The 24,576-nt window shown below is 37.3% G+C and overlaps 1 protein-coding gene across 1 annotated transcript in view; it reads left to right on the top strand.

Annotated features, from left to right (window-relative positions):
* The window catches only part of PMFBP1 (polyamine modulated factor 1 binding protein 1), a 443,606-nt gene that overhangs the window by 57,419 nt on the left and 361,611 nt on the right, over positions 1 to 24,576 (top strand). Inside the window, exon 3 of the mRNA XM_081512569.1 lies at positions 23,005 to 23,196. The gene's annotated coding sequence lies outside the window, so the exon portion shown is untranslated. The remainder of the gene's footprint in view (positions 1 to 23,004; positions 23,197 to 24,576) is intronic.

Genomic DNA, 24,576 nt, shown 5'->3' with positions numbered 1-24,576 from the left:
TCACATATAATTTGACACCCCCTCTATTTGTTTTTGTTAAACTTTCTTTATATCATATTATAAACCAACTTTACAATGTTCAAAGAAATTAAGATATGAAAAAAATGATTTGTATTTACCCATACAGTTTTTCATTTGCAATGCTTTTCATTCTTTGTGTAGATCTGGTATTTCCCTCAACCTGAAGAACTTCCTTTAACATTTCTTGTAGTACAAATCTTCTAAACACAAATGCTCTGAGCTTTTGTTTGTCTGGGATATGAAATTCTTAAAAAGCCATTTTAATCAAACTGCAGCCTTTAGACAACACCATTGATGCTTCTAGATAAAATACCTATTTTACTTGCTTACCTTTACCCTGCTCTTTCCTAGCTCCCTTTGAAGGCAAATGCTTCATTTCCAAATTAGAAGATGACTCTGTCAAACAATTTGGAAGATGATAATTTCTTTAACTGTTACTTCACAGCCTCTTTCTTCTTTTTATCATTTCTATCTGGTATTAGGAATACCAGTCCATGTCAAATTTAATGTAGAAGACCTGCTTAGAAAGTCTCTAGTCCCATCAGATTTAAAGATTTGGTCTGGTAGACCTAGCCATTTCATTGCACTACAGTCTGCCCTCTGTATCTGTGGGTTCTGCATCAATGGACTCAACCAACCACAGATCAAAAATATTTGAAAAAAATTTCAGAAAGCTCTACAAAGTAAAACTTAAATTTGCCACATACTGCAACTATTAATATTTACATAGCTTTTACATTGCAAAGTAGTATAAGTAATCTTGAGATGATTTAAGGTATGTTGGGAACTTCCCTGGTAGTCCATTGGTTAAGAATCAATGTAACCCCCCCTTGCAATGCAGGGGGACACAGGTTCCATCCTTGGTTGGGAAACTAGGATCCCACATGCTGTGGAGCAACTAAGCCCTTGCGTTGCAACCACTGAGCCTGTGCACCACACTTGAAGAGTCTGTGCACTGCAACAAAAGATCCTACATGACACAACGAAGACTCCATGTGCCTGATCTAAGATCCAACACAGCCAAATAAATAAATATTCTTAAAAATAATAAAGTATATGGGAAGATCTGTATAGGTTATATGCAATACTATGCTATTTTATATGAGACTTGAGCATCCATGGACTTTTGTATCCATGGGGGACCTGAAACAATATCCACCCCCGTAGATATTGAGGGATGACTGTGTAGCTCTTTTTAAGAAAAGGCAACACTAGGGTATGAAAAGGCACTCTGAATGACTAGTAGAAGTGTATTTTGAATTTATTCTAGTATTGTCTACAGTGATTAACAGTTCTATTCTTGTACATGAGCAGTTGAGGCCTTAAAGGAAAGTTAAGGGAGGAGTTTTCAAGTTACACAAAATTCATTTCCCTATTTTACAGTTAATATTTTTTATCTCTTGCTATCAAGAAATAACTTTAGGAGAACTATATACTAACCAATCTTATTTTCATCAACTTTAGGACACTGTTCTTCAACTGCCAGTCTTCCCTCACTCTATAGTCAATCTATCAGCAAAAGCTGTCAGGTTTACCTCCAAAACATATCCCAAATCTGACCATTTTTCTTCACTTCTAGTGCCCTCCCTTAGTAAAAAGATTTTGATCTCTTATCTAGACTCTGTCTAGTAGCTTCTTAACCTGTTTCTTTTCTTTTACCTCCTTAAAGTCTTTCTCTACACAGCAGCCAGAGTCATACTTTTATTTATTTATTTATTTTTTACAGGGGGCAGGTAGTTTTATTTTTTATTTTTTATTTCTTTACAATATTGTATTTGTTTTGCCATACATTGACATGAATCCACCGTGGGTGTACATAAAATCAAAGTCAGATCATATTACTTCTCTGCTCAAAACCCTCTAATCGTTTCCCTTCATGCTCAGAGTAGCAGCCTGTCTTCATCATGGTATAGAGTGCCCTGCATATCTGGTTCTACCTCAACATCCTGCCATTTTTATCCCTCACTGATTCTGCTCCAGACACACTGTCTTTTCCTTGAACATGCCGAGCATGCTCTATTTTCTGGGCTTTATTGGTTCCTCTGCCTGAATGTTCTCCCAGATATTTTCAGTTAGCATCATCTATTTACTTAAGTCTCTCCTCAGAGCCGTATCACCGAACACTTTTAAAGTGGCAACTCTCCCACTTTGCCCCCTTGCTAGCTAACATAGAAAGATAACTCTTTGTCTGTAATAAATGAAGAGAGACATCAAGAATATAAGTCAGGCTAAGTGAGGATTTCCAGTAGAAGCGCCTTTCTGATCACGTATGAAGTGCACATGTACATTTTATGTGTGTGGATTTTATGCTTCTTAAGGAATTGATGGATCATGGAGATAGCAAGGGAGTTTCGGAAAGACTTCTACTTCATTGACTATGCTAAAGCCTTTGCCTCTGTGGATCACAACAAACTGGAAAAGAGATGGGAGTACCAGGCCTTCTTACCTGTCTCTTGGGAAACCTATATATGAGTCAAGAAGCAACAGTTAGCACCAGATATGAAACAACTGACTGGTTCAGAATTGGGAAAGGAGTAAAACAAAGCTGTATATTGTCACTCTGCTTATTTAACTTCTATGCAGAATACATTATGTGAAATTCCGGGCTGGATGACTGACAAGCTGTAATCAAGATTGTCGGGAGAAATTTCAGCAACGTCAGATATTCAGATGATACCACTGATGGCAGAAAATGAAGAGGAACTAAAGAACCTGTTGATGAGCATGAAAGAGAAGGAAAAGATGTGAAAAAGATGACTTGAAACTCAGCATTAAAAAACTAAGATCATGGCATCCGGTCCCATCACTTCCTGGCAAATAAAAGAAGAAAAACTGGAAGCAGTGGCAGATTTTATTTTCTAGGGCTCCAAAATCACTGTGGATGGTCGCTGCAGCCATGAACCTAAAAGACGCTTCCTCCTTGAAAGGAAAACTATGACAAACCTAGACAGTGTATTAAAAAACGGAGACATCACTTTGCCAACGAATGTCCATATAGTCAAAGATAAGGGTTTTTCCAGTAGTCATGTACAGATGTAAGCTACTGCTGCTGCTAAGTCACTTCAGTCGTGTCCGGCTCTGTGTGACCCCATAGATGGCAGCCCACCAGGCTCCTCTGTCCCTGAGATTCTCCAGGCAAGAATACTGGAGCGGGTGGTCATTTCCTTCTCTAACGCACGAAAGTGAAAAGTGAAGTCGTTCAGTCATGTCCGACTCTTCATGACCCCATGGACTGTAGCCTACCAGGGTCCTCCGTCCATGGGATTTTCCAGGCAAGAGTACTGGAGTGGATTGCCATTTCCTTCTCTGACATATGTAAGACTTGGATCAAAAAGAAGGCTGAATCCCAAAGAATTGATGCCTTTGAATTGTGGTTCCAGAGAAGACTTGAGAGTCCCTTAGACTGCAAGGAGATCAAACCAGTCAATCCTAAAGGAAATCAACCCTGAATACTCATTAGAAGGACTGTTGCTGAAGCCAAAGCTCCAATACTTTGACCACCTGATGTGAAGATTGTTGGAAAAAATCCTAATGCTGGGAAAGATTGAAGGCAAAAGGAGAAGAGGGCAGCAGAGGATGAGATGGTTAGATAGCATCACTGACTCAGTGGACATGAATTTGAGCAAACTCTGGGAGATAGTGGTGGACGGAAGAGCCTGGCATGCTGCAGTCCATGGGGTGGACTGCAGTCCAAGAGTTGGACGCGACCTAGTGACTGAACAACAACAAAAGAATTGATTCATTGCCTAATATATAATTATGAATTATATAACTGGTGAAGTTATTAGAAAACTTAGCCAGTTATTAGGAAACTTATCATAGAACTTTATAATCTACCTGTAGTGAATGTATCCCTGCAATATGGAATACATTATTTGTGATTCCATTTTGTTTCCACTCTTGCTTTTCACTCTTTTGTATCACATTTAATTTATGTTCTGGTCTTACATAATGTATTTTTTTTTTGAGCTGGCTTAAGTTCTTTCTGGAACAAGAGAGGATATAAACAAATAAACCCAGGAGTTATAGCATTGCCCACAGACGTTTTAGTTGGTAGAACTGCCAAATAAAATGAGATCAGTTCTGTTTTCTCTGTAGTTACTGTTTTTAGTTCAGTAGGAAAAAAATGCATAGTAACATTAATAACCTTTAATATGCATTTTTTCTGGGAGAGAATTTGATTTTTTTAGAGTAGGAAACATCTGTGGGAGAATGTGTCCAGCATATCTCTTCTGGAAAAATTTCTCCCCATTCATATGCCTAACATGACTTTTGGTCCCAGATGTGTAGTTCAGGGACTATTTGCCCAAGCTTGGACACAGTTCCTTACCTGCCCAGACAAAGTTAATTTGTCTAAGGATAGACACATGACTCATTAATTAGGTCAATGAGAACCTCCCCTAATAATTTTGAATTTAGGACTAAAATACCATTATTGAAGCTATGAAATGTACAACTCTCTAACTATAGGCAGCTATATTTTTCTTTATGTGGAAAAAGGCAGACTGCAGTGATGATAGAAAATTAAGATGGCCTGTGGAAAGAGATATGAGAAGGACCCTTTATAAGTTTCCAGTGTATCTTCATTTTGTACAATTCTTCCTTGTACAATTTTGCTAAGCCAGTTCAAAATAGTTTTGGTCACTTATGACCAGAAGAGTCCTAACTGATAGTTAGTCATAGGCAAGGTGAGTGGGTAGTAGGAAATACATGTGGGCATAGAATCCATATCCTAGGAATTTCCAGGGGGTCCAGTGGTTAGGGTTCTGTGCTACCACTGCTGTGGGCCTGGGTTCAGTCCCTGGTCAGGGAGCTAGGATACCACAAGGCTCTCAGTGTGGCCATATCCTTACCCTGAACTACCTAAACCTCGGAGTCTGCCCAAATATAGAAAGCTCTTATCCTAAAACTGGGAAGGTATGCAAATTGTTAAGTAGTTAAGAATATGTAGCACTTCTCATTAAAACACTTTTTTCCAAACTTAGACTGTTTCAGGTTTTTTGTTTGTGTAATATTCTTATTTCAGAATCGCATGCCTATGCTTTTATAGGCAGTAATGAAATCAGAAATAATAGTAACATTAGCCTGCATTTGGTCATTTGGATGAAAAAACCCTTGGAATAGAATGAAGTTTTGTGTAATATACCTTGTATCATATGACTGAATGTTAGCCAAGTCCCCAGGGACAAAGCTTTTATCGCTGGCAGAGTGTAGCAGCAAGAACTTTTCGTCTTATGTTGCAATCAGCACTTTGTGTTTAATGTTTAAAAATATTTGGCAAACATAACAGAAGCAAGGTTGTAGATGTTACCTTTAATTGGACTTTAAAAATTAATAAAGTGAAACAATGTTCTGGTTTTTGCCCTCTTGCCATTGACCAGATTAGAAAGAACCCAGAGTACTTTTTCTCAGCTCTGTTTTGTTCTTAATGAAGGTAGTGGTATTAAGAAGAAATTATTTACTCTAAACAGTACTATGATCAGTTGCATTTTTAGTGATTTTTTTCTGTGTATATAATCTATGTACAATAATATATAATAGTTCTTTACATATAAGAGAGATTATTCCAATAAATATAACAGGTACAGGTATACCAGACCTCATTTCGACCAATAATCTCAATTTTTTTCCCCAAAGATGCTAAACGAAGAATAACTGATTCATTTTTATCTGCTCTTCTAAGCCCTTAACAATTTCTAAAGGATGTACAAATGAAACAGCAAAACGGAGAATGCAAACTAGACTGCCTGAAAAGCAAAATTTTTCTGTTTTTTAAGTAATTAAAGGCAAAACCTCTATTTCTTCAACCTTTAGAATTAGATTGATACCATCAAAAGGTGAAAGAGGGTCTTTCTTGAGAATAATGACTTTTGACCTCTCTCTGGGATTAATGTTCCAAGCCACCGATATATGTCATAGCCGACTCCATTGAGAAAATTCTATCCTTTAGGTGCTCTTAATGGTATTCCCATCTGAATGCAGAGTTCCAAAGAATAGCAAGGAGAGATAAGAAAGCCTTCCTCAGCAATCAATGCAAGGAAATAGAGGAAAACAACAGAATGGGAAAGACTAGAGATCTCTTCAAGAAAATTAGAGATACCAAGGGAACATTTCATGCAAAGACGGGCTCGATAAAGGACAGAAATGGTATGGACCTAACAGAAGCAGAAGATATTAAGAAGAGGTGGCAAGAATACACAGGAAAACAGTACAAAAAAGATCTTCATGACCCAGATAATCACGATGGTGTGATCACTCACCTAGAGCCAGACATCCTGGAATGTGAAGTCAAGTGGGCCTTAGAAAGCCTCACTACAAACAAAGCTAGTGGAGGTGATGGAATTCCAGTTGAGCTATTTCAAATCCTCAAAGGTGATGCTGTGAAAGTGCTGCACTCGATATGCCAGCAAATTTGGAAAACTCAGCAGTGGCCACAGGACTGGAAAAGGTCAGTTTTCATTCCAATCCCAAAGAAAGGCAATGCCAAAGAATGCTCAAACTACTGCACAATTGCACTCATCTCACACGCTAGTAAAGTAATGCTCAAAATTCTCCAAGCCAGGCTTCAGCAATACGTGAACTGTGAAGTTGCAGATTGTCAAGCTGGTTTTAGAAAAGGCAGAGGAACCAGAGATCAAATTGCCAACATCCACTGGATCATCGAAAAAGCAAGAGAGTTCCAGAAAAACATCTATTTCTGCTTTATTGATTATGCCAAAGCCTTTGACTGTGTGGATCACAATAAACTGTAGAAGATTCTGAAAGAGATGGGAATACCAGACCCCCTGACCTGACTCTTGAGAAAGCTGTATGCAGGTCAGGAAGCAACAGTTAGAACTGGACATGAAACAACAGACTGGTTCCAAATAGGAAAAGGAGTATGTCAAGGCTGTATATTGTCACCCTGCTTATTTAACTTATATGCAGAGTACATCATGAGAAACGCTGGGCTGGAAGTAACACAAGCTGGAATCAAGATTGCCAGGAGAAATATCAATAACCTCAGATGTGCAGATGACACCACCCTTATGGCAGAAAGTTAAGAAGAACTAAAAAGCCTCTTGATGAAAGTGAAAGAGGAGAGTGAAAAAGTTGGCTTAAAGCTCAACGTTCAGAAAACTAAGATCATGGCATCCGGTCCCACCACTTCATGGCAAATAGATATGGAAACAGTGGAAACAGTGTCAGACTTTATTTTTTTGGGCTCCAAAATCACTGCTGATGGTGATTGCAGCCATGAAATTAAAAGACGCTTACTCCTTGGAAGAAAGGTTATGACCAACCTAGATAGCATATTTAAAAGCAGAGACATTACTTTGCCAACAAAAGTCCATCTAGTCAAGGCTATGGTTTTTCCAGTGGTCAGGTATGGATGTGAGAGTTGGACGACGAAGAAAGCTGAGCGCCGGAGAATTGATGCTTTTGAACTGTGGTGTTGGAGAAGTCTCTTGAGAGCCCCTTGGACTGCAAGGAGATCCAAACAGTCCATCCTGAAGGAGATCAGTCCTGGGTGTTCATTGGAAGGACTGACGTTGAAGCTGAAACTCCAATACTTTGGCCACCTCGTGCAAAGATTTGACTCATTGGAAAAGACCCTAATGCTGGGAAGGATTGGGGGCCGGAGGAGAAGGGGACGACAGAGGAGGAGATGGTTAGATGGCATCACCGACTCAATGGAGATGGGTTTGGGTAAACTCCGGGAGTTTGTGATGGACAGGGAGGCCTGGCATGCTGCGATTCATGGGGTCGCAAAGAGTCGGACACGACTGAGCGACTGAAATGAACTGAACTGAACTGAACGATTTCTACCAAGACAGAAGTCTAGGAAATGAACTACTCTTTTTCCAGTGTATCTGGACTAGGATTTCTTTGGTAGCAGCAACAGAATCTGTGCAAAGATCATTGTCCTTAATTCCTACTTAATTTGCACCTGGAGCCTAGAGCATCTGGCAGGCACAATTGTTAACATAAGAGTTTAGACTTAGATCTTAAGTAAAAATCATTACACCTGTCTTTGAGAGTGGTTTAACCTTGAGAAGCCTTCCCTGGTGGCTCAGATGGTAAAGAAGCTGCCTGTAATGCAGGACACCCAGGTTCGATCCCTCGGTCAGGAAGATTCCCCTGGAGAAGGAAATGGCAACCCACTCCAGTACTCTTGCCTGGAGAAAACCCCATGGACAGAAGAACCTGGCGGGCTACAGTCCATTGGATCCCAAAGAGTCAGGCATGACTGAGTGACTAACACTTTAACCTTTAGAAAATTATTTAGCTTCTCAGTCTTACTTTTCTGATCTGCAACAAAATGTTGTTGTGAGATGTTATATCTGGAGTATCTTCTGTAGTACCAGGCATTTTTAGTTTCCCTAACATTCCTTAGTTCACCATGTTCCATATTTCTGCCTCGCTTGATCACGAGTCCAAATACTAGCTGCTGTAACAGTCCTTTCTTTTATCTTAAACTGTCATCCAAGTAATGCTCTGTGCTTGGTCTCATGATCTTTCAGTGCTTTTGCTCCTCCTCAGCTCTTCCATTGTAACTGGTGGAACTGGTCCTCTGAGAAAAAAATTACCCTAAGTCCTGAGGCTTTTCTTAGAATTATTCCTGTGCTGACTTTATTTGGAGCTACACCAAGAATTTGACTACCCTGATACACCCTAGAGTGGAAGCTCTATGGCTTCTTCGTTATATATTCATATGCCTGGGACATTGGTTGCTCAGTATTGTTCAGTTTTTTGTTTTTTTTTCTATAGCTTCTGATTCATCATTCCTCTATCCTCACTAAAAATAATCTCTGTCACCTATCTTTCAACAATATGACTATCTCGCTTTCTCAGTTTGTTTTTTTTTTTCCCAATCTCCAAGTTACTTTTCTGTTTTAATTAACAAATTAAGTCCTTTTGCCTAATGTCATAGTATTCTGTTCTACATGCCATCACTGGACTCAGTGAAATGTTCTGTCTGATGACAGAGTCACATGGTTTCTTGACATCCTTTTGTGTCTCGATGACTCTATCCCTGAAATATTATCTGATACTACACAAAATCTGGAGCTATTGCACAATCAGTAAATTACTTTCTACATGTATTCCATCTTAGTGCACCTAGGTGAAAGTCTTAACAGCTGCACTGCCACAACATACCAGGAATTGCTGATCATTAGTTTGTCCTTAGCCAGTCAGTGAGTGAATCAGCTCCAGAGTCTTATCCTTAAAGTATGCTTTGTAGGACCACTCGTATCACCAATTCTCTTAGGTTGGGTCCCCTAGAAGCAGAGCTCAAGAAAGAGATTCTTGTGCAATGATTTAGTAAGAGGCCACTCTTTAGAAGAAAGTGAAGAAAACAGGAAAGGGCAGAGGAAGAAGCTAAACAAAGATGTGATTTCAGAAGTCTAGCTTCAGTTTGATCCCATGGGGAGCTCTGGAGAATGAGTGGTACCACACAATTATTCTCTTATGGGACAATCCCTCCATGCATCCAAGATGATGAGTTGGCTTTTGTAACCCTGTATTTGTTACTCAGCTGTTGTGGGCCACCCTAGCTACTTGACTCCTATATCCAGTAAAGAGACTCTCATTAACAGAGGGTAAGATTAGCGAGGACTAATTTTAATTAAGTTCCTAGTATTCCAATGTAGAATTATACCTATATTTTGTTTAGCAAGAGCCCCAATTATTAGACATTTTGATTGTTTTCATTTTTTCTATTGTAAACCAAATGAAGATTAACATATTCTCTAAATAATTGAGCACAAGCAATTTTTAAAAAAGCAATAACAAGATAATGTAAAAATATATGAAAAAACCTGAGACTCATCAGGTTTTTATTATGTCACACCTATGTAATTTAAGGAAGAAATATGAGTTAGATTTTAGTTTAAAAGATGGAAATATGTTAAAAGTTGTTGCATGGATATAGAGATGAGAATTAGAAATTAAAAGGAACCCAAAACTAGAAAAAGTAGAAGTTTACATTTGTTAGGGAATAAGTGTAGTTCTTCAATTTAGGTACCCACACACATTTTCTTATCCCTTAAGAAATATATTGACATGTAAGACTCGGCTGAAGAGCAAGTTGAGGGATCCTCTTGTTGATTGAAGCATGTGTAATTGGACCTATATACCATAATTAGTCCATAATAAGTAATTTAAGAATATGTTGTTGTTGTCATTTAGTCACTAAGTCATGTCTGACTCTTTGCAACTCCACGGATTGTAGCCCACCAGGCTCCTCTGTCCATGGGGTTTTTCCAGATATGTATACACCCATAAATGGGAAAGAAGCAGCACAAAAAAGTGGTCCAAAAATACATAAGGAGAATGCGTTGAAGAAGAAGCAGAAGGAGAAGAGAAAGTTGCATGTAAAGCTAACACTAGGGATTTTGGTAAAGGAAGGGTTGAAGAAAAAAATGATTGCTTTCTTCCAAATTTATTGAGGCCGTATCACAAGATATTCATTATTCATGCAGGAAAAATGAAATATTTAGAAAAGGGAATGAATTAGTATAAGATAGAAATGGATAACTAAAGTTCCTGAAATATTTAATTCTTGAAAAAAAATACATCTCAGCTATAAGGATACTCAGAGAACTGTATAAACAAAAAAGAAAAATATTTTCATAAAATTCATAAATCAGTTGCCCCCTAAGAAAAGCAGGTATGCAATTGGAAAGATGTATGTAGGTAGCTGCTGATGTTACTAGCGATGGCATTTTTTAATCTGGGTGGTGGGTACACACATGTTGTTTTTAATATTCTGTCTTCAAAACACACTTAGAAGTCTGACATATTTCCTCATAAAAATAAAATTTAAAATAGGTTTTAATACAGGAAAAGACTTTTAAATAACCAAAAATTAAAAAGAAACTATATGGACTTCCCTGGTGGTCAAGTGGTTAAGAATCCTCCTGCCAATGCAGGGGACAGATTCAATCCCTGATCCAGGAAGATTCCACATGACTTGGGGCAACAAAGCCCCAGGGCCACAACTACTGAACCAGCATTCTAGAGCCCAGGAGCTGCAACTACAAAAGCCCGCATGCCCTAGTGCCCATGCTCTGCCACAAGAGAAGCCACCTTAATGAGAAGCCTGTGCACCACAACAATGAGTATCCCCTGCTCATGGCAGCTAGAAAAAGCCCATGAGCAGCAATGAAGACTCAGCACAGCCAATAAATTTTTAAGAAAAGACATTACAGTTAAAAATGTAAAGGAGGAACAAAAAAGAGTTTGCTCAGTTCACGTGAACCATATTGATCTTGGTTCAACTTATCAATTCCAAAATAACTTAGAAGCATGCTAAATTAATCCCTATTCATATATATAACAGAATATTGTCATGGTAAATTGGTATCTAAACTTTAAACTTGTTACACAGCAAACAGAATTTGGAATAAGGTATCTTTGTAAATTTACATCATGGACATGAGAACATCAAAATGAGGCTTCCATGCTGTTAGACTACATTTATGAAAAATGTAGCAATTGCAGGAGGATAGAAAATTGTCAGTAAAAGCATTGTCATTCTCCCGAGAAACTATCATAATAGTGACTTAGCACTAATATTAAAAAATGGCAGTGACCCTAAGCATGATTCTGTTTTTAATCCACCATCAGCCAATTCTAAAATAATGAAACAAATATTAAGTGGCAAAAAAAGTGGTATGTTCTGAAGACTGCAGCAAGACTATAAACATTGAACAGCATTAGACTCTTAAAAAATAAACAAATCATAGGAAAACTTTATTAATGATTTATAAGAGAGGATACACATCATGTTAATTAAATTTACAGATGCTACTAAATGGGATAGTGTTGACAAAACCAGTGAGGGCAGATAAAAGGGACCTAAAGTGGTTAGAAATATGGGCAGGAAATGAAATGTGATTCAACCTGGAAAAATGTAGCTAATACATCTGGGGAAAAATAATCAGAAACACAGCCATTCAATTGGCAGGATATACAGTACTTGGAAAGCAGTAGTACCAAGAGACTTTGAGATGATAGTGGGTAGCAAATTATATATGATTTAGTAATGTAACATGACAGTAAAATCAGTCAATGAGATTGTAGTCTGTATATGCAAAAGATGGAAGATAAAAGTTATTTAAATGGTGCTGCTAAGATCACAACAAGAATGCCAGTTTAGAGCATTAATACCTCAAATAAATAAATAGAGTTGTGTTCAAACTGGACAATAAATATGTAACGGGCTTCAGACTTCACTTTGTCAGAGAAGATTAAAATAACCAAACATACATTTGTCCATCTCTGACTGAGTCTCATTTTGATAACGTTTCACAAATATTTGAAAGATATAAACATCATGGAAGCCAAGTCATTTTGAAAGGTAGAATAGGGGGTTTATAGTCAAGTAATGGGATGAAATTAAGTAACGGAAATTTAAGACTGAATCGGGGAAATGTTTCCTGACAGTGAAATCTATTAGTCTCCGGAATGGATTCCCTAGAGAGGTAAGGGGAAGTTCCATCGCTCTAGTGATTGGACAAGATCAAGGCTTGGACAACACATTATTTAAAAAAAAAAGAACAAGTAAAAACTAATTTGATCAGTTTGCATTGTCAGGAATGCACACAATAACATTGCTGGGTCTCATCCAATTGTCTTAGATGGTCTCAGACTTCTCTGACATGTGATGGCCTACCATTAAAAACTGCATGTTATTTTTTAATGAATGATTTCTAAAAGACCAAATTCATACTTTCCAGCTCATGGACTTCAATTTCCTGGATTATTATTTTTTCTCTTCCAAGTCATAGGAGTGCAAGAAAAGAAAACACCCCTCCTTTTCCCTATTGATGAGCTTTGGCCTTAAATATTCCAAGCCTTTTGGATCAAATCAGATGAGGAAGCTGAACTCTGAAGTCTCACTTATACCAGTGCATTGAAAACATATTTTTACTGCAGTTTTGCAACCACAACTATGCAATATATAAAAATTCATTCACTTCCTTTTCTGAGTTAATCCACAGAGAGATTTTTACCAGATGGTGTCCTGGAGGTACTATTTACTTTTAGCAAAGCAATATAACTGCGTTTGAAAAATATAGAGTAAAGTATGCACTTCATCCCAACATTAAAACATTCTGTCAGTTGTACTTTTAAATTATCTGGCCCAAAGTTTCTCTGTAGTTTTGTTCTATGTCCCTGGCTAAGTGAAATAAATGTGGAAAAATTCTTTTAACAGATAATTTTAAACCAAAGTGTGATTCTTCCAAGTAAAAACAAATTAAAATTAAATTATATACCAGACTTTGAGGTAAATTTTACACACACACACACACACACACACACACACAAATATCTATGTCTGGTGGCTTATACAGTAAAGAGTCTGCCTGCAATACGGGAAGCCCGGGTTCAGTCCCTGGGTCAGAAACATCCCCTGGAGAAGGAAATAGCAACTGACTCCAGTATCCTTGCCTGGAAAATTCCATGGACAGAGGAGCCTGGCAGGCTACATACAGTTCATGGGGTTGCAAAGAATCAGACATGACTGAGCAACTTCACTTTCACTTTATATATATATATACACATATATATATACACTACATATTTTACCTTATTATTAATAGTTCTTGTTATTATCTCTAGAGAAAGAAATAAAGAAAATGGAGGCTCTTTCCTTGAAGTGCTTAACAGAATAGCTGGAGATAAAAATGTGAGAAGCAAATATAGGTGGTATAGATAAATATTAGTAATTTCATAAAAGCGTTTATATGGAATTGTACAAATTATGCAAAAGGTAACAAATAGATTTGATTTAGTGGAGTGGAGAATCTGTTGAGGTTTAATAAGAAATGAGCTGGTTAAATGGGACTACAGAGTTGGAATAGACATAGTATATAGGGTTCTCCAGAGGAACAGAGACAATAGGATGGAGAGATAGAAATGTAGATAGATAGGAAAGGAAGGGGAAAAGCGAGGAAGAGAAGGAGGTCGAGGCCAGCATTCTTTCTGTCTATCTATCTATTAAATACTGTGATTACGGAGGCTGGCGAGTTCAAAATCTGCAGAATTGATGTTCTAGTTCAACCGTCATCAGACAGGAAGATCAGATACTACAGTTTGGTCATAAGCTATGAGTGTAAAGAGAGACTACTCATTTGAGTTTAAAAATAGTGTGGTGGTTTAAGAGTTGTTAAGTGAAAATTCAGAAGTTGAGATTATTTTGCTTTATTTAGTTTCCGTAAATGATTTCTTTTGTCTACCTCTGAACAATTTTGAAAATCACAATTTTATTCCACTTTGACTTAAATTTAAAAATATTTTTGAGGGAAATAGATGATCAGTTCTGATTTTGGTATAATTAAAACAATGTACAGTATGTCATCAGTTCAGTTGAGTCACTCATTCGTGTTCAACTCTTTGCGACCCCATGAGTCTCAGCACACCAGGCCTCCCTGTCCATCACCAACTCCCAGAGTTTACCCAAACTTATGTCCATCGAGTCAGTGATGCCATCCAACCATCTCATCCTCTGTTGTCCCCTTCTCCTCCTGCCCCCAACCCTTCCATGCATCAGGGTCTTTTCCAATGAGTCCACTCTTCGCATGAGGTGGCCAAAGTATTGGAGTTTCAGCTTCAACATCAGTCTTTCCAATGAACACCAAGGGCTGATCTCCTTTAGGATAGACTGGTTGTATCTCCTTGCAGTCCAAGGACTCTCAAGAGTCTTCTCCAATACCACAGTTCAAAAGCATCAATTCTGTGGTGCTCAGCTTTCTTCACGGTCCAACTCTCACATCCATACATGATTACTGGAAAAACCATAGCATTGACTAGACGGACCTTTGTTGGCAAAGTAATGTCTCTGCTTTTTAATATGCTGTCTAGGTTGGTCATAACTTTCCTTCCAAGGAGTAAGCGTCTTTTAATTTCATGGCTGCAATCACCATCTGCAGTGATTTTGGAGCCCAAAAGAATAAAGTCTGACACTGTTCCCACTGTTTCCCCATCTTTTTGCCATGAAGTGATGGGACTGGATGCCATGATCTTAGTTTTCTGAATGTTGAGCTTTAAGCCAACTTTTTCACTCTCCTCTCTCACTTTCATCAAGAAGCTTTTTAGTTCCTCTTCACTTTCTGCCATAAGGGTGGTGTCATCTGCACATCTGACATTATTGCTATTTCTCCTGGCAATCTTGATTCCAGCTTGTGCTTCCTCCAGCCCATCGTTTCTCACGATGTACTCTGCATATAAGTTAAAAAAGCAGGGTGACAATATACATCCTTGACGTACTACTTTCCCTATTTGGAACCAGTCTATTGTTCCATGTCCAGTTCTAACTGTTGCTTCCTGACCTGCATACAGATTTCTCAAGAGGCAGGTCAGGTGTTCTGGTATTCCCATCTCTTTCAGAATTTTCCAGTTTATTGTGATCCACACAGTCAAAGCCTTTGGCATAGTCAATAAAGCAGAAATAGAGGTTTTTCTGGAACTCTCTTGCTTTTTCGATGATCCAGCGGATGTTGGCAATTTGATCTCTGGTTCCTCTGCCTTTTCTAAAACCAGCTTGAACATCTAGAAGTTCACGGTTCACATATTGCTGAAGCCTGGCTTGGAGAATTTTGAGCATTACTTTACTAGCGTGTGAGATGAGTGCAATTGTGTGGTATTTTGAGCATTCTTTGGTATTGCCTTTCTTTGGGATTGGAATGAAAACTGACCTTTTCCAGTCCTGTGGCCACTGTTGAGTCATATATAGTGTAATAATATAACATAAATTTTAGGTGTTAACAAGCCATCCAGTAGTGTAGTTCAGTAGCTAAGACTCAGCTCTCAATGTGGGGTGCCTGGGTCCAATCCCCTGTCAGGGAATTAGATCCTACATGCCACAAGTAAAGACTCTATATGCTGCAACTAAAAAAAGACACCGCATGGCGCAAAGAGCCTGGTGGGGTACAGTCCATGGGGTCGCAAAAGGGTCGAACACGACTGAGCGACTGAACACGCACGTGCACACACACGCACATATGCCACAACAAAGATGGACAATCCCACATACCGCAACTACGACTCGGCACAACCAAGTAAAAAAAAAAAAAAAAAAAAAGCCATCCATGTAGAGGTGAGTTACAAAAGTTAGGTACAGTGAGTTGAAAACTACCCATTTTTTTCTTCTTGACTAAGTAAGTTGTATTGCTCCAGGAAAGCAGCTCTTCTAATATCACATATTAAAGATACTTATTTTTTAGTTTTGGGGTGTTTATATATTTTTTCTTGTTATAACAAAAATTCAAAAGTTGCTAATCCTACTAGGTAAAAAAAAAAAAAAAAGCCTCATGTAAAGTAGAGCTAACTCTTGACTTTAGAATCTGCCTGCAATACAGGAGACCGGGTTCGATCCCTGTGTTGGAAAGATCCCCTGGATAAGAGAATAGCTACCTACTCCGGTATTCTTGGATTGTCCCATGGATAGAGGAACGTGGAGGGCTACAGTCCATGGGGTCCCTCACAAAGAGTCAGACAGAGTCAGACACTACACTTTCACTTCTTTTTTTCACTTTAGAACAATTCACATTTCTAAACATGCCTTAAATCTAATCCTAGAAGCAGAATTCAAACTTACATGAATAGAATTCATATGTTTGTGTATTATGAATGTGAAACAGTTCTGAGTTACATGGTAGCTTGCTGAGTAGCAGACAGTTCCATTTGCAGTCTTTACTTAGTTGTATTTATTTATCCTTTTGTTGCTTTTTGCTGGAACTTCCAACTTCCAACCTGTAAGAGCTTTCTTAAGATGCCAATATTGAAGAAAGGGCAGGAGCCTGAGTGGGAGGAGTCTAAATCTCCACTTTGTTTCAGCCAAGGCAACTCCAGATTATTTTTGATTTATCGGGTTTCTTAAAAAGCTCTCTTCTCCACTCCTTGAAAAAAAAAAGAAGTAATTTTGAAAACCACAACTTTATTTCACTTTACTCTTAAATATATTTTTGTCAGAGATTATGCCTAAAAGTAAAGGGGGTTTTTAGATATTTTGTAGTCTATGTTTTGCTCTTAGGACTAGGACCCTTTTATAAACATAGTTACAAACTATGATTACACTTATTTAAACATAATTTTCGAGATATAATGCATATTCCATACATTTTACCCATTTAACGCATACAGTTCAGTGCTTTTGATTCATAGTTTATACATCCATCACCACAATCAATCTTTGGACATTTTTATCACCTTGGGGAAATAAAAACTTATGCTCGTTAGCAGGCATTCCCTATCTCTGCCTAATCCTCCCAGCACGAAGCAACTTCTAATCTCCTTCATATCTCTACAGATTAGTCTATTCTGGACATTTCATATAAATAAAATCGTACTATATATGGCCTTTTGTGACTATTTTCTTTCAGTTAACATAATATTTTGGAGATTTATCCATGTTGTAGCGTGAATCCTTCATTCCTTTCTATTTTTGAATAGGAATATTCCATTGTGTGAATATTGTCAAATTTTAACTTCTTGGTTTAATTTTTGCACACTCAACTTACTTTCAAATTTGTAGAAGCACATTATGTAGAAGGGTAGAAGACTACTTTTAAACCATGTGAAGTTTTCAATTCACTCAGATACAATTGTCATAGATATACAAGGTGGTATGCTAGACATTGTAGGAGAGATGAGCAAAGGTTACAATGATAGCTATCTCAAGAATACAATTTTGGGGGGTGTCCCTGGTCTAGTTGCTAAGACTCTGGGCTTGCAATGCAGGGAACCCTGCTTGGGGAAGTAGATCCCGCGTGCCACAAATAAAGATCCTGCATGCCGCTATGAAGATCAAATATCCTGTGTGGCGTAACTAAGACCGAGACAGTCAAATAAATTAAAATAAATATTAAAAAAATACAATTATCTGGCTTTCTAAACTCCTTCCCATGTTTTCTGATAGTCTCACCACAGTATTCTGTGGATAGGCATCATTGTTGTTAATCACAAAGAATTAGGACTTTATGCAAGTAGTTAAACCTTTCTTAGTTTATTTATCTGAGAAATAGAAATAGTATGTATAAAGTGTTTAAACAGGACCTGAAATATAAGTATTTCTTAGTAAATATTCAAAGATCAGAAAACTAATTTGTTTTCCTCCAGGACAAAGTTGTTTAATATGTAGCCACTAGCCACATTTTAGATGCTCATAGCCATATGTGGCTAGTGTTTATTGTGTTGGACAACACAAATACAGAACATTTTCATCATGTGGAAAGTTCTATTTAAAAACACTGCTGTAGAACCTTAAAAATTAATTATTATGGATATTACATATGTATGACTGCCAAATAAGGAAGAAAATTCTAATTTTCTGATTTAGACAGTATCATATATGCTCACTGTGGACTGGAATTGCTTCCTTCTGAAATGGTCAAAGCCCTGGAAGAAAATGCTACTTGAGCTAGACCATGAAGTGTAGGTATACATAAAGCAAGGGGATCATTTAGTAGCATAAGATTCAGCTATATACCAAAAGCACAAGGCCTTTAAAGAAAAAGATTAATGGGGAAGAGAGTAGTCAAAAATAACATCAACGAATTAGAGATTACTCTACAGGAGATTGTTCCTTGTATAGAGTGTTTTGTTCTTTCTATCAACAGTAAAAGTCATCACCATTTAGGAAGAGAAATGATATTTTAGGACATAGTGATATTACAAAATAGGTAAAATGCATAGGATGGACCATAGACTGGGAGACTTTTTCAGAAGATGTACTACAGATCAAATTTGGACCATCAGTAGCCTGAATTATGATAATGACACAAGAACAGAAAAGAAGGTTTGAAAGAATATGAAAGGAGAATCAGGTTGACTGTTTCAAATGGGAGAAACTTGATGACTGACCAGGATTGGAGAATGAGAAAATAAAAAGAGCTAAAGTGTGGAGCCTATAAGAACACTGCATTAGGGTGGCCAGTTTAGAGTAAAATATGATGTTTACTTTTAGATTAAAAAAACTTAGAGTTATGAATAATTTGCTTCTATCTCAAAGATGAAATTAACTCATTCCCAAAGATGAGCATCTACTTTTAAGAGAACTAATATTACTTGACTATCTGTTATATACCAGGCACTTTATGGAGTGGTATCATAGTTTTTCCTTTTTAATATTCATAAATATATGTTTGCTATAGGTACATAGTTGCTATTTATTAATATATTTTACAGATTAGAAAAATTGAAGTTCAAAGTGGTTAATCAGAAGGAACCGACTGCTTTTAGAATCTGCCTATTTTGAAGTGGGAGTCAAAGTTGATAAAAGCTCAAGAAAGCAATTTGTTAATGTTTTGGAAATTGCTATACATGTGATTTCTGATCCAGAAATTCTACTGTTAAGAACTTATCCCAAGGATATTCATACCTACATGTGAAAGTTTGTATGTACAAGAGGAGTCCTGGCAACATTGTCTATAAATAACAAAAAGAGTGCATGCAAATAAGATACGTGTCCACCAGGAGAGGACAATTTAAAGAAACTCGGATGTAATTCTATGTTCAATTCCTCATAAGTAGGGGAGTGTTGTTATAACACCAGAAGTCATGGTGATTCTAATATGATTTTGTTTAGCATATTAATGCTTTGCACCAAGTAAGAGTGACTTCAAATGCTTTTTTGTCTGTGCTCTCTAGCCCATTAATAATTACTGTGGCTCAAACATTGCCCCCGACTGTTGAGGAGCCTACAGGCTGGAAGTTGGGGGGAAAATGTCTTAGTTTGGGTTGCTCAGAAAAGACCCTGAGACAAGAATTTGAGTAAAAGGATTTGACGACTTTATTTTGGAGGTGATCCTAGGAACACAGAGAAGTGCAAAAACAGGTAGTTAATAAAGGGTGCAATATCAAGTTAGGAGTCCTGTGCATAAATTATGGGTGGTAGTGGAATACAGGTGCTCAAGAATTATTCTCAAATATAGGTGTAGATTCACATTGCATCCCATCAGTCATTGGTAGAGAGCTTTAACTGCTTTTTTGTGTTAATTCTCCTGCCCTTCCAACCAGTTGTGTATAATATACACTTCTTTAGGCTGTTAAGATGGGATAAAATCTGCCGCTATAAGATGCAAAACTGATTGCCAACGCCTAAAAGACTAGGAGAGGAAGCTGGCTTACTCCTCAAGTCTGCAAACTCCCATTCTTCAGGTAACTCCCTGAAAATATTTTTCTCAGCACCCTGATTTTGCAGAAATTCAGGTGTTACAGACTGTTGTAGCAGAAATACCTGTATGTATTGCATTTATGCTGCTTAGATTGAAGATGTGACTTCCTGGTTCAGGCAGAAATACTTGTGCTATGTAGCTATTTAAAAAGTTTTTACATAGAACAGCTCTATCTAAACTATTGGAAATTTTGGAATTAGCCAAGCTAATACTGGACTGGGTTGCTGTTTCCTTCTCCAGGGAGTCCTCCCGACCCAGGAATCGAATCCAGGTCTCCTGCATTGCAGGCAGGTTCTTTATTGTCTGAGCCACCAGGGAAGCCCCAGAAACAGCTACTCTCCAAAGATTTATACTAGAGTAAAGTTGAGTAAGTGCCAAGCCAGGGACTAAATTTCTCAGCCTCTTGCTGTCTTCTTTAGGGCTTCCCTGGTGGCTCAGCAGGAAAGAATCTGTCTGCAATGCAGGAGACATGGGTGAGATCCATAAGTGAGGAAGATCCCCTGCAGGAGGTAACTATTCTCCACTATTCTTGCCTGAGAAATCCCATGGACAGAGGAGCCTGGCAGGCTGCAGTCTGGGTTCACAAAAGAGTTGGACACAACTTAGCAACCAGACCACCACCACCATCACTACCTTCTTTAGCCTATTCTCTCTTTCAGTTCATAATAACAATTCTACTTCCCTTCTCTTTACACTAAAACTTTAATATCTCTTAAAAGCTTGATTTTATTCTCATTAAACAGCCTCTGTACATCTAAAAGGACCATATGATTTATTTCCAGTAGAATTTGTGCAGTATGATCTGGTGACTTCTATGCAAGATGGTTAGGAAGCAGTATGTCTTCTTTTGTTTTCCCCTGTTTGTTGTTGAAGTGAAAACTCTAAAGTCCTGAGCTGTGGCAGAACTTGGGCTCCTAAAGCACACATGGAAGCTGCCCACTGATCATTTGGACTATTTGTCATGTGTATATAAACTAATCTTTTGTTAAATCACAGAGATTTCAGGGTTTAGTTATTGTAGCAGCTACTGTTACCTTAGCCTAAGAGTATGTTGCCATTTGAATGTGTCTATAAAACTGAATACTTAAGTATATGCTTCCTTCTGTATAGAGTGTGATTGAAGAAATACACAAGAAACTGAGAATGATGGTTCACCCTGGGGGTGTTGATTTCAGGTTCAGTGTGTGAAAGAGACTTACTTTTCATGTTCTGCCTTCTAAAACATATTGTTTATATGTCATATACAGCCTAAAGATAATGAAATGATAAATATTGGAGCTTAGAAAGGAAAAAGTGAGAATATTAAAAGTACTGGAGAAATAGTGAATAATTGAGGAAGTAAGTTCAAATGCAGTAGGAGGAAACTGAGTCAAAGGCATAAGTGGAAACATAAGTCAAGAAAGATTCCTCATCCTCTGACATAAAAGGTAGCAGAACTAACAGTTACATTGCCCACAACAAGACAAATGCAAGTGAAAACTGTACTGAGACACAATTTCTCATTTATCAGATGTACAAAACCCGCAAAGTTTGCATAATCCCATACCTCTTCACTAGGTCATTTTAAAGTCAATCTCAGGCATATTATTGAATCTATAACTAGCCACGAGTATTTCATTATGTATCTCTAACACAAAGGAACTATTTTTAAATAATCATTATTATACTACAAATATTATAATTTCTTATATATAAAAGAAATTTAAAGAATATAACTTAGGGTACATTTTTATGAAAATTACCTTATATTTCAACTGCTCCATTTGCCTCTCTACTTGTAAAGTGTGAGTTATTGTGGGGCTTTGTAGCACACTTTATTGATATATTTTCATTTGTAAATAATATTCATCTCAACAAAGATGCAAAAATATTGCAAAGAATTACCCAGTACTCAAATTGTTAACATATTACCATATTTGCTTTCTATCATTCCCTCTCCACCCTCTGTGTGTGTGTATAAATAAAAATTATGTGTGTGTATTTATGTATTTTTCCCAAATCATTTGAGAATAAATTGCAGACATAATGTTTCTTTACTCCAAAATACCTCAGTTTGTATTTCCTAAGAATATTCTGGTACATAAGCACAGGAGAAATTAACATGATACAATACTATTATTTAATCTACAAACCTAATTCATATTACACCTATTTTTCTTTGCAATAGCATTTATAGAAAATAAAATAAATTTTTTCAGACCAGGATCCAATCCAGGATCATACATTGCATGTATGTCATATATCTTAGTCTCCTTTAATCTGGAATGATTTCTCTGTCAGTCTTTGTTTTTCATGCATTTGAGATTTTTAAAGAGTGCAGGGTAGATATTTTGAAGGATATCCTTCAATTTGGGTTTGTCTGATGTTTCCTCATGATTAGATTCAGGTTATGAATTTTTGACAAAGATATGACATAAGTGATGTGTCTTTCTCAGTGTATCATATTTGGAGACATTTGATACATTTTTGTCCCATTTCTGTTGATGTTAGCTTTGATCATTTGGTTTAAATGATAGTTGACAAGTTTTCTCCATTGGAAAGTTAATTTTTTTCTCCTTTGCAATTAATAAGAATTTTGTGGGGAGATAAATTGAGACCATGATGACATCCTATTCCTCCTAAAACTTTCACCCACTAGTTGTAACATACGTTGATGATATTTGCCTGAATCTAGTATTACTTTGTTATTTGTCACATAGTGATATTCCGTTTTGTAAATAAGTTCATTTGTATTATTTTTGTTTCCACGTATAAGTGATATCATATGGTATTTGCCTTTCTCTGTCTGACTTACTTCATTTAGTATGATAATCTCTAGGTTCATCCGAGCCTGCTAAGTCACTTCCGTCGTGTCCGACTCTGTGCGACCCCATAGACTATAGACTACCAGGCTCCTCTGTCCATGGGATTCTCCAGGCAAGAATACTGGATGAGATGCCATGCCCTTCTCCAGGGGGTCTTCCTGACTCAGGGATCAAGCCCGCATCTCTTACGACTCCTACATTGTCAGGTGAGTTCTTTACGACTAGCACCAGGTTCATCCGTGTCACTGCAACATTTCATTATTTCATTCTTTTCATGCCTCAGTAATATATATACATATATATACGCCACATCTTCTTTATCCTTGCATCTGTTGACGGGCATTTAGACTGCCTCCATGTCTTGGCTGTTGTAAATGGTTTTGCTATAAGTATTCGGGTGCATTTATCTTTTTTAATTTGACTTTTATCTTTTCCATATATATGCCCAGCAGTGAGATTGCTGGATCATATGGCAACTCTATTTTTAGTTTTTTTTTCAATAAATTTATTTATTTTAGTTGGTGGCTAATTACTTTACAATATTGTAGTAGTTTTGCCATACATTGACATGAATCAGCCAAGGGTTTACATGTGTTCCCCATCCTGAACCCCCCTCTCACCTCCCTCCCCATCCCATCCCTCTGGGTCATCCCATTGCCCCGGCCCTGAGCCCTTGTCTCATGCATCGAACATGGAATGGTGTTCTGTTTCACATATGATAATATACATGTTTCAATGCTATTAGTATTTTTAGTTTTTTAAGGAACCTCCATATTGTTTTCCATGTAGCTGCTGCAAATTACATTCCCACAAACATTGTAGGAGGGTTCTCTTTTCTCAACATCCTCACCAGCATTTATCATTTGTAGACTTTTTGATGATAGCTATTCTAACCAGTGCAAAGTGATAGCTCATTGTAGTTTTGATTTGTATTTGTCTAATAATTAGTGACGTTAAGCATCTTTTCATGTGCCTGTTGGCCATCAGTATGTCTGTAGAGAAACAGCAATAGACTCAGAGACATAGAAAACAAACTTACTGCTAGCAAAGGGGAAGGGAAAGTGGGGATAAATTAAGAATTTTGGATTGAGAAGTACCCAGGACTATATATAAAATAAACAGTAAGGTCCCACTCTATAGCACAGGGAACTATATTCAATGTCTTAAAATAACCTATAATGGAAAAGAATATAAAGAAGAATATGTATATGTGTGAATATGGATAACTGAGTCACTTTGCTGTACACCTAAAACATTGTAAATCAGCTATACTTCAATTTTAAAAAAACATAAAACCATCTGGAAAAAATAGTTGTATTCTAACTCTGTTATTCCTTCTGCATTTATTAGTTTGCATCTGCCCTAAGGAAGAGTTTTTCATTCCCTCTATTAAAAAATAAATTTACATCAGTATGACTCATGCATTTTACATTTGTTAAATGCTTATACTGTCCCAAATTTAGCCAGTGGAAAACTTTTCAACCTGGCTCTTTGTGTCCCTTTGATTGTCTCCAGCATTTTTAATGCTTTTTTTTTTTTTTTTTTTAATAACAAAGGAATTTATCTTTTCTGCCACTTGTTCATTT

This window comes from Giraffa tippelskirchi, chromosome 7 (assembly GCF_054371585.1).
Source record: "Giraffa tippelskirchi isolate mGirTip1 chromosome 7, T2T-mGirTip1v1.2.pri, whole genome shotgun sequence".
NCBI lineage: Eukaryota > Metazoa > Chordata > Mammalia > Artiodactyla > Giraffidae > Giraffa > Giraffa tippelskirchi.
Note: the sequence above shows the minus strand (reverse complement) of the source record. Positions and strands in the feature narration are given on the sequence as shown.